Genomic DNA, 13,742 nt, shown 5'->3' on the forward strand with positions numbered 1-13,742 from the left:
CAAACGGATTGCAAATCCGAGTTCGGACGAGAAAGTTATGACCGAAACGAAAACATCGCGCGCAGCAGTCAGAAGCCGGCGAACAACCGGCGACCCAGCCGGCGACCGCCGGCTGATGAAGGAATTTAAAGAAGCAGCCGGCGACCCAGCCGGCGCCCGCCGCTCAGCCCGCCGAGAAATCGGCGTGGCTGGCGATCAGGCGGCGCCCGCCGGGCGCCCGCCGCGTGAAGACCATTTTTTGTGAAGAACCCGGCGATCGCCGGGTGCCCGCCGGGGGGGTCGCCGCCAGTCCGCTACTTTGCGTTTTTATGCGTTTTTCAAAGTCTTTTCGAGCTCAAACTCTGTAGTTTTACCCTGGTACTATAAATAGGTCTTCTTTTGACCTATCTAGGGTTCCTTTTTCAGTTCCCAACTTTACTTTTTCAATTTCATAGCTTTAGAATTTATTGCTTTCCAGTTTTTATTGCTTGGATTGGATTTCCACAAGATTGAAGATTCAAGCTGCTACATTCGTTCTTATTCAGTTTTTATATAATTCAGTTCTTCCAATTGCTTTCTTTTTAATTATGTTTATGTTTTATTTTATTATGTCTGGCTAGTTTCACTTAGCTGATTCTAGGGTTTGTAAATAGTTGATTGAATTTATGTGATTTATTTGTTAATACTTTTGTGCCTTCCAGTTTATGATTCATAATTCCTGGTGCTTAATTTCTTGTGAATTATCTGATCAATAGTTTGCATGTTTAGCTATTCGGTTTGAGACCTAGCGGAGATAACTGTTTAGCGGATTCAGGAATGTATGATATGATTTTAACCTTGAGACCTAGCGGAGATAGGTGAATCATAGGGAGCTATTCTTAGGAGCTATTGGGAGTTAGTAGATTTTCTTGAGACCTAACGGAGATAGATAATTTACTAATCTACGATCGTTGCTGCTCTAGCGAGAGTAATTGATTAATTAAGTGATCTCTCATCATAACTGGATTAAACTGGTACATAGGATTAATAGATTTATTATGTGGATTTAGTTAATGAATTTACTACCCTAGGATCAGTTGTCTTTATTATTTGATATTTCTTACGTGTTTAGATTTATTGCGTTTTAGTTTTAGTTAATTAAATCTTCTTCATAATCGTTTACCTGCATACTGTGAGAGTCTGTTTAGGGAATAGATAGAGTGATTTCGTTTTACAGTCTCTGTGGATACGATACTCTGCTTGCTATTTCTGTGCTACAATTACACCGTGTTAGTTGCGGTATTTTTGTTGCTAATAAAATAGTGATCAGCATGCTGAATCCTAAGCATGCTGAAGAAATTCTTACTACGCATGCTGAAGAAATTCTTCAGTCATACATGCAGGCTGGAAGTATTCATACCTGCAAGTTGAAAAAAACTCCACAATCCTCATCCATCCAAACCACCCCATTTTTCTTTAAAACCACAGCCACTTTCACCATTCTCACACCACCATTTTCAACTACTGCAGCCCAATTTCACAGCCAATTTTAAGGTAATGCAACAAAGAAATTTCTGCATCTTTTCATTCTCTTCCCAAATTGATTCCTAATTTTGTGATATACAATATCTGCAGAGACTAATATCCACCTACTCAAGGTATCATCACCCTCAGAGAACCACCAATTCATATCAATTCATACGGCTGTTCTGATATTTCACAACATGATTACATATGCACATATGAACTGAAATTTACAGACTAGTTCAGTTTCAAGAAAAGAATTTCAGATTTTCAATAAGCATTTACAGTATTTGATTTCTGCTCAAAATCCTATGCTATTTTGTGAACTAAATTGTGGCTTGAACCTACTGTGTGTGTGAGTCGAAATCAGAGGGAGGCGGCAGCCGCGGTGGCTCGTCGCCGGCGACGGAGCGGCGGCGGTGAACCTGCCGTTGTCTCCGATCTGCCAAGAAAGGGAAAGAGGAATTTCAGATTTTTAATTTAGAAAATGGAAAAAGGGGGAAAATAGAAAAGGAAGAAATTAGAACTTACCTTAGGCTGCCCGTCGATCCAGAGAGAAAGGCGAGGGAGTCGAGGGTGGCGACACCTGGTGGCTGGTCGCGGTGGCCGAAGGAGAAGAGGGGTGGGCGTGCGTGCTGCTGCTGGAGTCGCTGATTCCGGTGTCTCCGAGGTCTTCCCGGTGGCGAGCAGCGCCAGCCATAGCTACGATTTGGGGTCTGGGTTCTGAAACGGACGGCGGCTTACCGCTGTCAGTTTCGCCGGAGGGAGATGGCGGCCGGGGCGGTGCAGGCGGCTGCGGGCGCTCTTCGGGGTGGCGCTGTACCCGCTGAACCGGTCGCAGATGGTGGAGCTCGAGGCGTTACAGGGGCGCCGGGTTTCGGTGAGTGAAGGGAGAGCCGAGGGTGGCGCGGCCTATTGCCGCTGCTCCTCCGGCGAATTCCGCGGCGACGGCTGATCGAGCGAGAGAGAGAGATGATGAGCGAGAGAGAGAGATGATGAGCAGTGAGAGAGAGATGATTGAGCTGAGAGAGAGAATTTAGAGAGAGTTTTAATTTTGATGATTGAGAGAGAGAGAGAGTGGCTGCTTTAATAAAAAAAAAGAGAAAGGGAGAGAACCGATAATTTAGAGAGAGAGAGGAGAATTGTCGGTAGTGAGAGAACCGAGAGTGAAGATTTATGGGGAGAATTTTTGGACTCTTTTATTGGGCCTAATTCATTTTATTTATTGGGTCGGGGATTAATTCATTGGGCCATCTTTTTATTTCTAACTGGGCCGAATTTATTTAATGTTCTTGGGCTGGAATTTATTTAATTCTATTGGGCCTGTTTCAGATTTGTTTAGTTCAGCCCAGCTGTTAATTCGTCATTTGGGCCGATTAAAGTGTCTATTGGACTAAGATTAATTCTTTCCAGTCCACATTAATTATTACTTGGATTCCTATTATTTATTAATAATGGGTCTCGAATTTATATTACTTGGGCTCCTACGATTTAATTGATTAAGTCCAATGAAATTTATTTATTTAACCCAATAAGAATTATTATTTTAGGCTTCTGTATTAATCCTAATTATTTTAATTAGTGATTAATATTAAAATTTACTAATTATTTTAAGGGTGATGATGGGCTCTCTTATTGGGCTTCATGATTTTATTATCTTGGGCCTCAATATGTTTGGGCCTTATTCAAAGAAAAATATGATAGACTTAATTTATCTAATTAATTTGGGCTTATATCTATTTAAATTATTTGAGCTCTTAATTATTAATTTAAATTGAGCTTGATTAATTTAATTATATATTGACCTTTAAATTAATTATTTAAATGGAGTTCTTTATTTTAAGTATTTATAAATGGATTATAAAATAAAATATTTTGAGTTAAACTCTCATTTAAATTGATTCTTTTCAAATGACTTATTAATATGGATTATTTGAAAATGATTAAATGATTTTAAATATAAGAAAGCATGATCTATGATGATATAATTTATCTATGTAATATTATAGGATTTGTTTTTAGATGACGGAATATTTGACTTGATGACATAAATAGAACGAGTTATGATTAATGTGCATGTTGATGTTCGAATAAATAGTTTCGAACCTAAATAATAGTTATGTGATAATGTTTTGAGTTCAAGGTTTTGACGAGATAAGATTAATAATCCGACCTCATAAGACGAGCTTTAATTCCTTAAATAGGATTAGCATCTCATAATTTAATTAAAGGAATATGAGTCATGCATAATCTTTTCACGCATCCTCATTTATTGAGATTTTTCGAGAATTAGAATCTTATTTTATTTTCTCGAATTAAAGGTCAAGCACCAGAGTTAGAGCTAAACCGTGAGTCTGCTATTCAGGTAGGCTTTCTACGTATAAACTAAAATTATATATTAGAATTGTTAAGACTTTATGCTTATGAATTTAAATGATATTGTCAATGCCTAAATGCTTTATGTTTTATTATTAATTGCCTATCTGATGTTAATCGAATTCGGATTCTGGATGGGACCGCAAATCCCTTCGGAATTAGTGTACACCTTGTGATCGTGAGTCATCTAGCGGGTTGGCCGATCATAGTGTCCGTAGAGGGAGGCCTCCCTCTCGGCACGAGTTACTGATATGGTGATTAATGATATAAAATACCTGCGCGGGTTATTGATGAAAGAAATGATATTATGTTTGGTAAATACGAGTCTTTAAAGGAAAACCCTCGTATATTACTATTGTTGAAAGGCTTGACAATAAAATATTATGCATGTATGTAAATTTCGGCAAGTGTCCACTAAGTACTTTTGTACTTAGCCCTGCATGTATTTTTAAATGTGCAGGTTGAGCGGTGATCGAGGATGTAGTGTGCAAGCGGAGCTTCTGTCAATCTAGGATGAGTACCTCAGAGTAGAGTATATGTCTTCATACATATATTCAAATTATTATTCCGCTGCAAACACTGATTTTACTAAGACATTATGTTATCTGTCAAAACAATATGTACTATTTAATAATGTACTCAAACTCGTTGAGTACCCCTTTGAATAATATTATGTACGGTCCCCTTGTGGCCTTCGTTGAAATTCTAGTTAATTTCAATTATTTTACTTATACAAGTCGAGCCATCAAGAAACCGAATATGCCCCTTTCTTACTCCCGCTCCTAAATTCCCTCCCTTAGTCGCGGTTTCCCCGAATTTGCTATCCTTAGCAAGTGCGGTCGTGACAGAATGGTATCAGAGCATTTCTTTTGCTCTGAGTACTACTCATTCCTTCTAAGTTGAGTCTAGATTAAGTAAGTAAATACACTTTGAACTAGTTGACAAAAGCTTGGCACTACATCTCGTCACGCTCAACGGAGGTTATGGTAAGTACTTTCAAGTTTTAATTAAGTTAATTTCTTGAAATGTATGAAACATGAATAAGTATGACTATGGTATGAATCACAAGAACTTAGAACTGTTAAGTTATATATGCTCACTCTCACGACGGAACATAGAAGAGAACTTAGGGAGATGCCTTAATTTTTCTTCATGTTACGATGACATCGACAATGATGGTCGAAATAGAGAAAGAAGAATACACGAAGGGTCGCATGATGAAACCACGAGCATGAAGATTGAGCAGCGTAACGAACGCCAATAGTACGTTGATGGCATGGGCATAACTTAAATATTCGAGTGTTTTTCTACGATGAGATCTCGAATTAGCTTGGCCTTTTGAACTTATTTTGTTGAAACTTTTAGTGCTCGTTGCTAGATTTAAGAAAATATCATCATCACATAACAAGCCCTAAGTTCGGGAAACAACGACACTAGAACTATATGATAGTCGAATTAGTAATGTAATTAAGTATTAAGAACCTGTATGGCTTGTGTAAATGCTAGATTTAGATGATGAGGTATTTTTGCACGTTATGGTTATTGAACCGAACTTGTTTTCCGATTTTAGATATTTAGAACCTTATCGCCTTAAGTTACTTGTCGTGTGCTACTTTTGACGATAGAACTTCCTTTGTTAGATGGCGAGGACTGTTTTCACCCGACGACGACCACTGCCCCCATGGGCTAGTCCAGAGGAGGTCAAGCGGTCCTACCGCACCTATGCTCCATGTCACGGGGATAACCTCGGACAGTTCCTCGCAGGTTTTCACAGACACTGGGTCGAGGCGAGTGCACATGGAGTATCAGGATATGACGGTATCCAGAGGTTGATCTTACTGTTACCTTCCGAGTGGCAGGGATGGGCTAGACAGATTTCTGCCCACTACATCTTTCGCCGAGAAGATTACCACGACCTCGTGGGAGACTTCCCTAGCTTTATTGCAGAGCTTCAGATCTGTTTCACTTTGTGGGGCCGTGCCCCTCTAGGGCCCTACATCCTTCCGGGAGACTACGTACAAGTGGGGACGCCTTTGCCAGCGGAGACACCCGCTACTGCCCCTGAGTCTCCGATGGCCTTGCCACGAGATTCTCCACCACGTGCCTCAGTTCTAGGGCGCCGTGGTAGGCACGATGACGAGGCAGGCCCTTCTCGTCCACGGGCTCGTAGGGATTTCCCATCGCCTCCTGACTCAGCGATCCGAGCTACTACTCCTTCACCACCACTGATACCTACGATAGACGCAAGGTTTGAGGCTGCCATGGCAGATGTCGACAGGGTCATGGCCAACATGAGGGAGTTTCTAGATAGGGGCAAATACCCTATGCAGGAGGATGACGATACAGCGCAGTATGGTACGATAAGGATTACTCGTCCTGAACCCGTGCCACCTCCAGCTCCGATCAAGCCTCGTGCCACGGCCAGGATCAGCACCAGAGACGATCCGATCCGTGAGATTGCGGACGATATCTTCCGCTCAGCCCAGATCATGCAGGAGACAGGCGAGGGCCAGGGAGAGACTCCGTTGCCCAGCTGGGAGCCGGGCAAGGATGAAGAGGAAGACCCCGATGAGGATGAGGAGGAGGACCCCGAGGAGGATCCAGAAGAGGACCCCCTGGCGTCACCGAGGAACAGTCGTACCGCGACTCAGAGTTCACAAATTTGATAGTTTTAGCTTGTGAATGTACTCCGGAAACGATAATTCGTTCTAATGACTATGATTTTATTTATGTTGTTTCTAGCTAGCATTAGTACGGAAATGTTGGTCTCTAGGACGTTCCGTAAATAAAAACCCTTTTGTGATTGCTTAACTAGTAAGCCGATACATCATAGGGAGTACTAGATAGACTTTACTTACATTTTTGGGTTGACAATGTAAAAGCCCTCGATGAGAAAATTTTCCATGAGATATAAATGACCCTAGCATGGGCTTTCTGCGATGATCTCGTATATGTTTTATGTTTCTCTACGGGTTTTATTCTTCACAAGTCAGTTAAGAATGTAGTAACTTTGAATAATGTGACTTGTGTATGCAACGGTTCCTGTTAATATCTTAGTTTTGGAGTTATGATAAGTTAAATTTGACAAACAATTCTTTATTAATTGCCTTAGAGATTCCTGTATAGAATGTATTAAAAAGGGTGTTTGTAATTTGCAGAATGCCGCCTAAACGAGGTCGCCCCCCTAGGAGAAACGTTAACAATGATGGAAATCGCGATGAAATACCTGAAGGGCGGCGAAACGATAGGGAACCTACCCCACCCCCTCCACCCCCTGCTAGAAGGACTGAAGAACTGTTTCTTCGACAGAATCCGCCTACATTTACTGGGACAGGCGACCCAGCCGAGGCCGAAGCTTGGATACGCGCCTTGGAGCGTATCTTCACTTTCCTACACTGCACAGAAGAGGAGCGACTCTCGTGTATGTCTTTCCAACTAGCCGGATCGGCTGACTTTTGGTGGGAAGCCCGCCGAAAGACTCTGACTCCCGAACAATGGGCAGCATACACTTGGGAAGACTTTAAGACGGGATTATATGATAAGTATATTCCCAAGAGCTACAGAAAGAAGAAGGAGGCTGAGTTTTATAGCCTGAAACAAGGGAAGAAGACGGTGACAGAGTATGACAGAGAGTTCTGCGATCTATCGCGTTATGCTCCGCAACAGGTGGATACTGATGAGAAAATGGCGGAGAAATTTTGTGCCGGTCTGAGGCACGAGATTCGGATGACTCTAGCTAGTCATGGTGGACTCTCATACACTGAGTCTTTGAACAGGGCACTGGACATCGAAGCTGCGATGCCAGTAGAAAGGTTGGCTCCGCCACAGACCTCAGCGCCAGCCAACCCACCTGCACGCCCTCAGAACTTTAAAGGGAAGCGCAACTGGAACGACCATAGAGGAAATGAAAACCAGACTAACAAGAGGCCATGGCAAGGAAATGCGCCGTTGGGACAATATCAGCAACAAGGACAAGGGAAGCAACAGGGTCCTGCCCCAGCTGGAGGCAGCCAAAGACAAAATGAAGTTCCCCTTTGTCCAAAATGCCACAAACCACATCGTGGTGTCTGTAAGGCTGGAACTGACAGTTGCTACACGTGTGGCCAGAAGGGCCACTACTCGTCACAATGCCCCAACAAACAGCAGGGCGCGGCAATCAGGGCCACTTATGCCCAGCCCCTGCAAGCAGTTCAAGGGCAACACCAGCCCCGCCAACAACAGCCATACCAGCAGCAATACCAATACCAGCCCCGCCAACAACAGCCATACCAGCAGCAATACCAACACACACAGCGCCAACAGCAACAGAGGCGGCAGCAACCATTGCCGCAGCAGGCGAGAGCCTTTGCTCTCACCCAAAACCAGCCCGAGAAAAACCAAGGAAACCTGGCAGGTATGGGCAAGCTTAAAGGTTTTTCCATAATGATTCTGTTCGATACTGGTGCCTCGCATTCTTTTATATCTGCCCCTTGCGTAGATACCTTAGAAATCGAATCAGAACGAGCTAAGTGTGCCTTAAGAATCACTACACCCTCAGGAGGAAGATCTACCACCACACATGTTTGCTCGAACGTAGAATTTGAAATAGGAGAACTTAAGATGGTAGCGAACAATCTTAATATTCTGCTCATGTGGGACGTAGATATGATCTTAGGAATGGACTGGCTAGCTGAGAATCACGCCACCATCCTTTGTAGTGAACGAAAAATTTCTATTCGACCACCTGGAAAGAAACCGACGGAATTTCACGGCATAGGTATGAAGAAAAGAGTACCAGTGATATCCGCATTACAAGCCAGAAAAGAGATGATGAAGGAAGGAAGCACAGCTTATCTCGTCTACCTAAACGGGGAAGCTAGTGAAGACAAGAAGGTGGAAGATGTGGCAATAGTACGAGACTTTCCAGAAGTTTTTCCTGAAATATTGCCAGGACTACCTCCAGACAGGCAACTAGATTTCACCATTGATCTAGAACCTGGATCTGCCCCAGTATCAAAGGCACCGTACAGGATGGCCCCAAAGGAACTACAAGAATTAAAGGTGCAACTACAGGAACTCTTGGACTTGGGTTTCATCAGACCCAGTGTCTCGCCTTGGGGAGCGCCTGTACTCTTTGTCAAGAAGAAGGATGGAACCATGAGAATGTGCATTGATTATCGAGAGTTGAACAAACTGACGCTTAAAAACAAATACCCTCTTCCAAGGATAGATGATTTGTTCGATCAACTCAAAGGAGCCAGTGTATTCTCAAAAATAGATTTAAGGTCTGGTTATCATCAACTGAAGATCAGACCAGATGATATATCTAAGACCGCTTTCCGCACAAGATATGGTCACTATGAATTCATTGTCATGCCATTTGGTCTAACCAATGCACCGGCAGTATTCATGGACCTCATGAATCGAGTTTTCCATCCATACTTAGACAAATTTGTCTTAGTGTTTATAAATGATATCCTCATCTATTCTAAGAATGACCAAGAGCATGAAAATCATTTAAGAATCATCCTGGAGACATTAAAGACGGAGAAGTTGTTCGCCAAATTCAGCAAGTGCGAATTTTGGTTGAAAGAAGTAATGTTTCTAGGGCACATCGTATCAGCAGATGGAATCAAGGTGGACCCCGCCAAGGTGCAAGCAGTGCGCGAGTGGAAATCACCAACTACACCTAATGAAATCCGAAGTTTCTTAGGTTTGGCAGGATACTACCGGAGATTCATCGAAGGATTCTCTAAAATAGCAAGACCAATGACGCAATTACTTCGCAAAGGAATCAAGTATAAGTGGAACGAAGAGTGTGAAGCCAGCTTCCAAGAGCTGAAGAAGAAATTGACAACTGCACCAGTGCTAGCGGTTCCAGCAGCCGATAAAGAATACGTGATCTTCACGGACGCGTCCAAAAATGGGCTAGGTTGTGTGTTGATGCAAGAAGGAAAGGTCATTGCCTACGCCTCGCGACAACTAAGGCCACATGAATTGAACTACCCCACTCATGATCTGGAACTGGCAGCAATTGTGCATGCTTTGAAAATTTGGAGACACCATCTATACGGAGTTAGATGTGAAATCTTCACTGATCACAAAAGCCTTAAGTATTTTTTTGAGCAGAAAGACTTGAATATGAGACAGAGGAGATGGCTCGAACTCGTAAAGGATTACGACTGCGGTATCAACTACCACCCGGGAAAAGCTAATGTAGTAGCTGATGCTTTAAGTCGTAAAACTCAATCCGAGTTAGGACTTCTTCTCACTCAAGAGGACACACTTGTAAGGGATTTTGACAAATTGAAGATAGAAGTGGTTCAGCCACCGGCAACGACAAGAGCAATTATTGCAACTCTAGTAGCCGTCCCAGACCTCAGAGAAAGGATCGTCAGTGCCCAGAGAGCGGATGAGAGCTTGGAAAAAGTTCGTCTCAAAATCCGAACAGGCACGCCAGGAGGCTACCAAGAGGCAAAGGATAACGCAGTTCTTTTTGAAGGAAGATTGTGTGTTCCCCATAACGAGGAACTGAGAAACGAGATCATGAGTGAAGCTCATGACACGCCCTATACCGCTCATCCCGGAAGTACCAAAATGTACCAAGATCTAAAACAGAAATTTTGGTGGGACGGGATGAAACGAGATATAGCCTCGTTTGTAGAGCGTTGCCTTGCATGCCAGCAAGTGAAAGCTTTACATCAACGACCATATGGGAAATTACAGCCATTGGAAATCCCAGAATGGAAATGGGAGCACATAGCGATGGATTTCGTGACGGGTCTACCCAAGACAAATAGGGGCAACACAGCTATTTGGGTAATAGTAGACCGTCTCACGAAGAGCGCTCATTTTATACCAATTCCAATTACCCATGGATCGGAGAAACTAGCCCAACTGTACATTCGTGAGATTGTACGGCTACATGGAATACCAATATCCATTACTTCAGATAGAGATTCAAAATTTACTTCTAGATTTTGGATCAGTTTGCAGAAAGAGTTGGGAACGAGATTGAACTTTAGCACCGCCTTTCACCCTCAAACAGATGGACAATCAGAAAGGACAATTCAGACCCTTGAAGATATGTTGAGGACAGTGGTGCTAGACCGAGGAGGAAGTTGGGAATCAGTGCTGCCATTGGTCGAATTCGCCTACAACAATAGTTACCAGGCAACCATTGATATGGCACCTTATGAGGCGCTGTATGGAAGGAAGTGTAGATCACCACTTTACTGGGATGAAGTGGGTGAAAGAAAAATCCTTGGGCCAGATGCAGTAAGCGAGATGATCGAGACCATCCGCCAGATTAGAGCAAGAATTAAAGAGGCTCAGGACAGACAGAAGTCTTATGCTGATACCCGACGAACTGAACTACAATTTCAGATTGGAGACAAGGTTTTCCTTAAAATATCACCCTCGAAAGGGATCGTTAGATTCGGTGTTAAGGGTAAGTTGAGACCCCGTTTTGTAGGACCTTATGAGATCCTTGAAAGAATAGGTCCCGTAGCGTATAGGTTGGCACTGCCACCTAGCTTTGGAAACGTTCACAATGTGTTCCACGTGTCACAGCTGAGACGGTACGTGTTTGACCCCAAACACGTGATTCACCAAGATGAAATGATTCTTAACCCAGACTTGACGTACGAGGAAAAACCTGAAGCCATTTTGGACCGAAAGGTGCAAGAGTTAAGGAATAAATCGATCGCGTCAGTCAAAATACTGTGGAGACACCATGGACCGGAAGAAGCAACGTGGGAACTTGAGGACCAGATGAAAGAAAAATACCCAGAACTTTTCACATAGGTATGCAAATTTCGGGACGAAATTTCTTTTAAGGGGGATAGTATGTAACGACCCGACTTTTTATTAAGGATTATATACTTTTAATTACTGATTTAAGGATTGATTATGGTAATTAGAGTTCAGCATCCATTATGAATTTGATAATTTATATATGTGATGATTTATTTTTTTTATTTTCAATAGATGATGCACTCAAAATATATTTTGAGTCCATTAATTTATTGTGAAGAATTTAACACTGAAGTGTTAAATATGAATCTTTTATCGATTTTTACTTAAGCCCATGAGTAATTTAATTTATGTTAGAAGCAAGCTCAAATGGATTTTATGCTTCAATAAGAATTAGGCTTATATGTCTTAATGTATTTAAATGAGTTTGGAACCATATAATTAATATATTAATCTCTTAGATATTTTATTACATATAATTCTAAGCATGCTGAATCCTAAGCATGCTGAAGAAATTCTTACTACGCATGCTGAAGAAATTCTTCAGTCATACATGCAGGCTGGAAGTATTCATACCTGCAAGTTGAAAAAAACTCCACAATCCTCATCCATCCAAACCACCCCATTTTTCTTTAAAACCACAGCCACTTTCACCATTCTCACACCACCATTTTCAACTACTGCAGCCCAATTTCACAGCCAATTTTAAGGTAATGCAACAAAGAAATTTCTGCATCTTTTCATTCTCTTCCCAAATTGATTCCTAATTTTGTGATATACAATATCTGCAGAGACTAATATCCACCTACTCAAGGTATCATCACCCTCAGAGAACCACCAATTCATATCAATTCATACGGCTGTTCTGATATTTCACAACATGATTACATATGCACATATGAACTGAAATTTACAGACTAGTTCAGTTTCAAGAAAAGAATTTCAGATTTTCAATAAGCATTTACAGTATTTGATTTCTGCTCAAAATCCTATGCTATTTTGTGAACTAAATTGTGGCTTGAACCTACTGTGTGTGTGAGTCGAAATCAGAGGGAGGCGGCAGCCGCGGTGGCTCGTCGCCGGCGACGGAGCGGCGGCGGTGAACCTGCCGTTGTCTCCGATCTGCCAAGAAAGGGAAAGAGGAATTTCAGATTTTTAATTTAGAAAATGGAAAAAGGGGGAAAATAGAAAAGGAAGAAATTAGAACTTACCTTAGGCTGCCCGTCGATCCAGAGAGAAAGGCGAGGGAGTCGAGGGTGGCGACACCTGGTGGCTGGTCGCGGTGGCCGAAGGAGAAGAGGGGTGGGCGTGCGTGCTGCTGCTGGAGTCGCTGATTCCGGTGTCTCCGAGGTCTTCCCGGTGGCGAGCAGCGCCAGCCATAGCTACGATTTGGGGTCTGGGTTCTGAAACGGACGGCGGCTTACCGCTGTCAGTTTCGCCGGAGGGAGATGGCGGCCGGGGCGGTGCAGGCGGCTGCGGGCGCTCTTCGGGGTGGCGCTGTACCCGCTGAACCGGTCGCAGATGGTGGAGCTCGAGGCGTTACAGGGGCGCCGGGTTTCGGTGAGTGAAGGGAGAGCCGAGGGTGGCGCGGCCTATTGCCGCTGCTCCTCCGGCGAATTCCGCGGCGACGGCTGATCGAGCGAGAGAGAGAGATGATGAGCGAGAGAGAGAGATGATGAGCAGTGAGAGAGAGATGATTGAGCTGAGAGAGAGAATTTAGAGAGAGTTTTAATTTTGATGATTGAGAGAGAGAGAGAGTGGCTGCTTTAATAAAAAAAAAGAGAAAGGGAGAGAACCGATAATTTAGAGAGAGAGAGGAGAATTGTCGGTAGTGAGAGAACCGAGAGTGAAGATTTATGGGGAGAATTTTTGGACTCTTTTATTGGGCCTAATTCATTTTATTTATTGGGTCGGGGATTAATTCATTGGGCCATCTTTTTATTTCTAACTGGGCCGAATTTATTTAATGTTCTTGGGCTGGAATTTATTTAATTCTATTGGGCCTGTTTCAGATTTGTTTAGTTCAGCCCAGCTGTTAATTCGTCATTTGGGCCGATTAAAGTGTCTATTGGACTAAGATTAATTCTTTCCAGTCCACATTAATTATTACTTGGATTCCTATTATTTATTAATAATGGGTCTCGAATTTA

The 13,742-nt window shown here is 42.8% G+C and overlaps 1 long non-coding RNA gene across 1 annotated transcript; it reads right to left on the reverse strand.

Moving 5' to 3' along the window:
- Positions 1 to 1,674: 1,674 nt before the first annotated feature.
- On the reverse strand, positions 1,675 to 2,629 carry LOC131013246 (uncharacterized). The gene is made up of 2 exons (XR_009097604.1): positions 2,014 to 2,629; positions 1,675 to 1,924 (listed from the first exon to the last, which is right to left on the reverse strand). It is a non-coding gene; the product is annotated as an uncharacterized LOC131013246 (long non-coding RNA).
- Between the last annotated feature and the right edge of the window lie 11,113 nt (positions 2,630 to 13,742).

Source organism: Salvia miltiorrhiza, chromosome 2 (assembly GCF_028751815.1).
Source record: "Salvia miltiorrhiza cultivar Shanhuang (shh) chromosome 2, IMPLAD_Smil_shh, whole genome shotgun sequence".
Lineage (NCBI taxonomy): Eukaryota > Viridiplantae > Streptophyta > Magnoliopsida > Lamiales > Lamiaceae > Salvia > Salvia miltiorrhiza.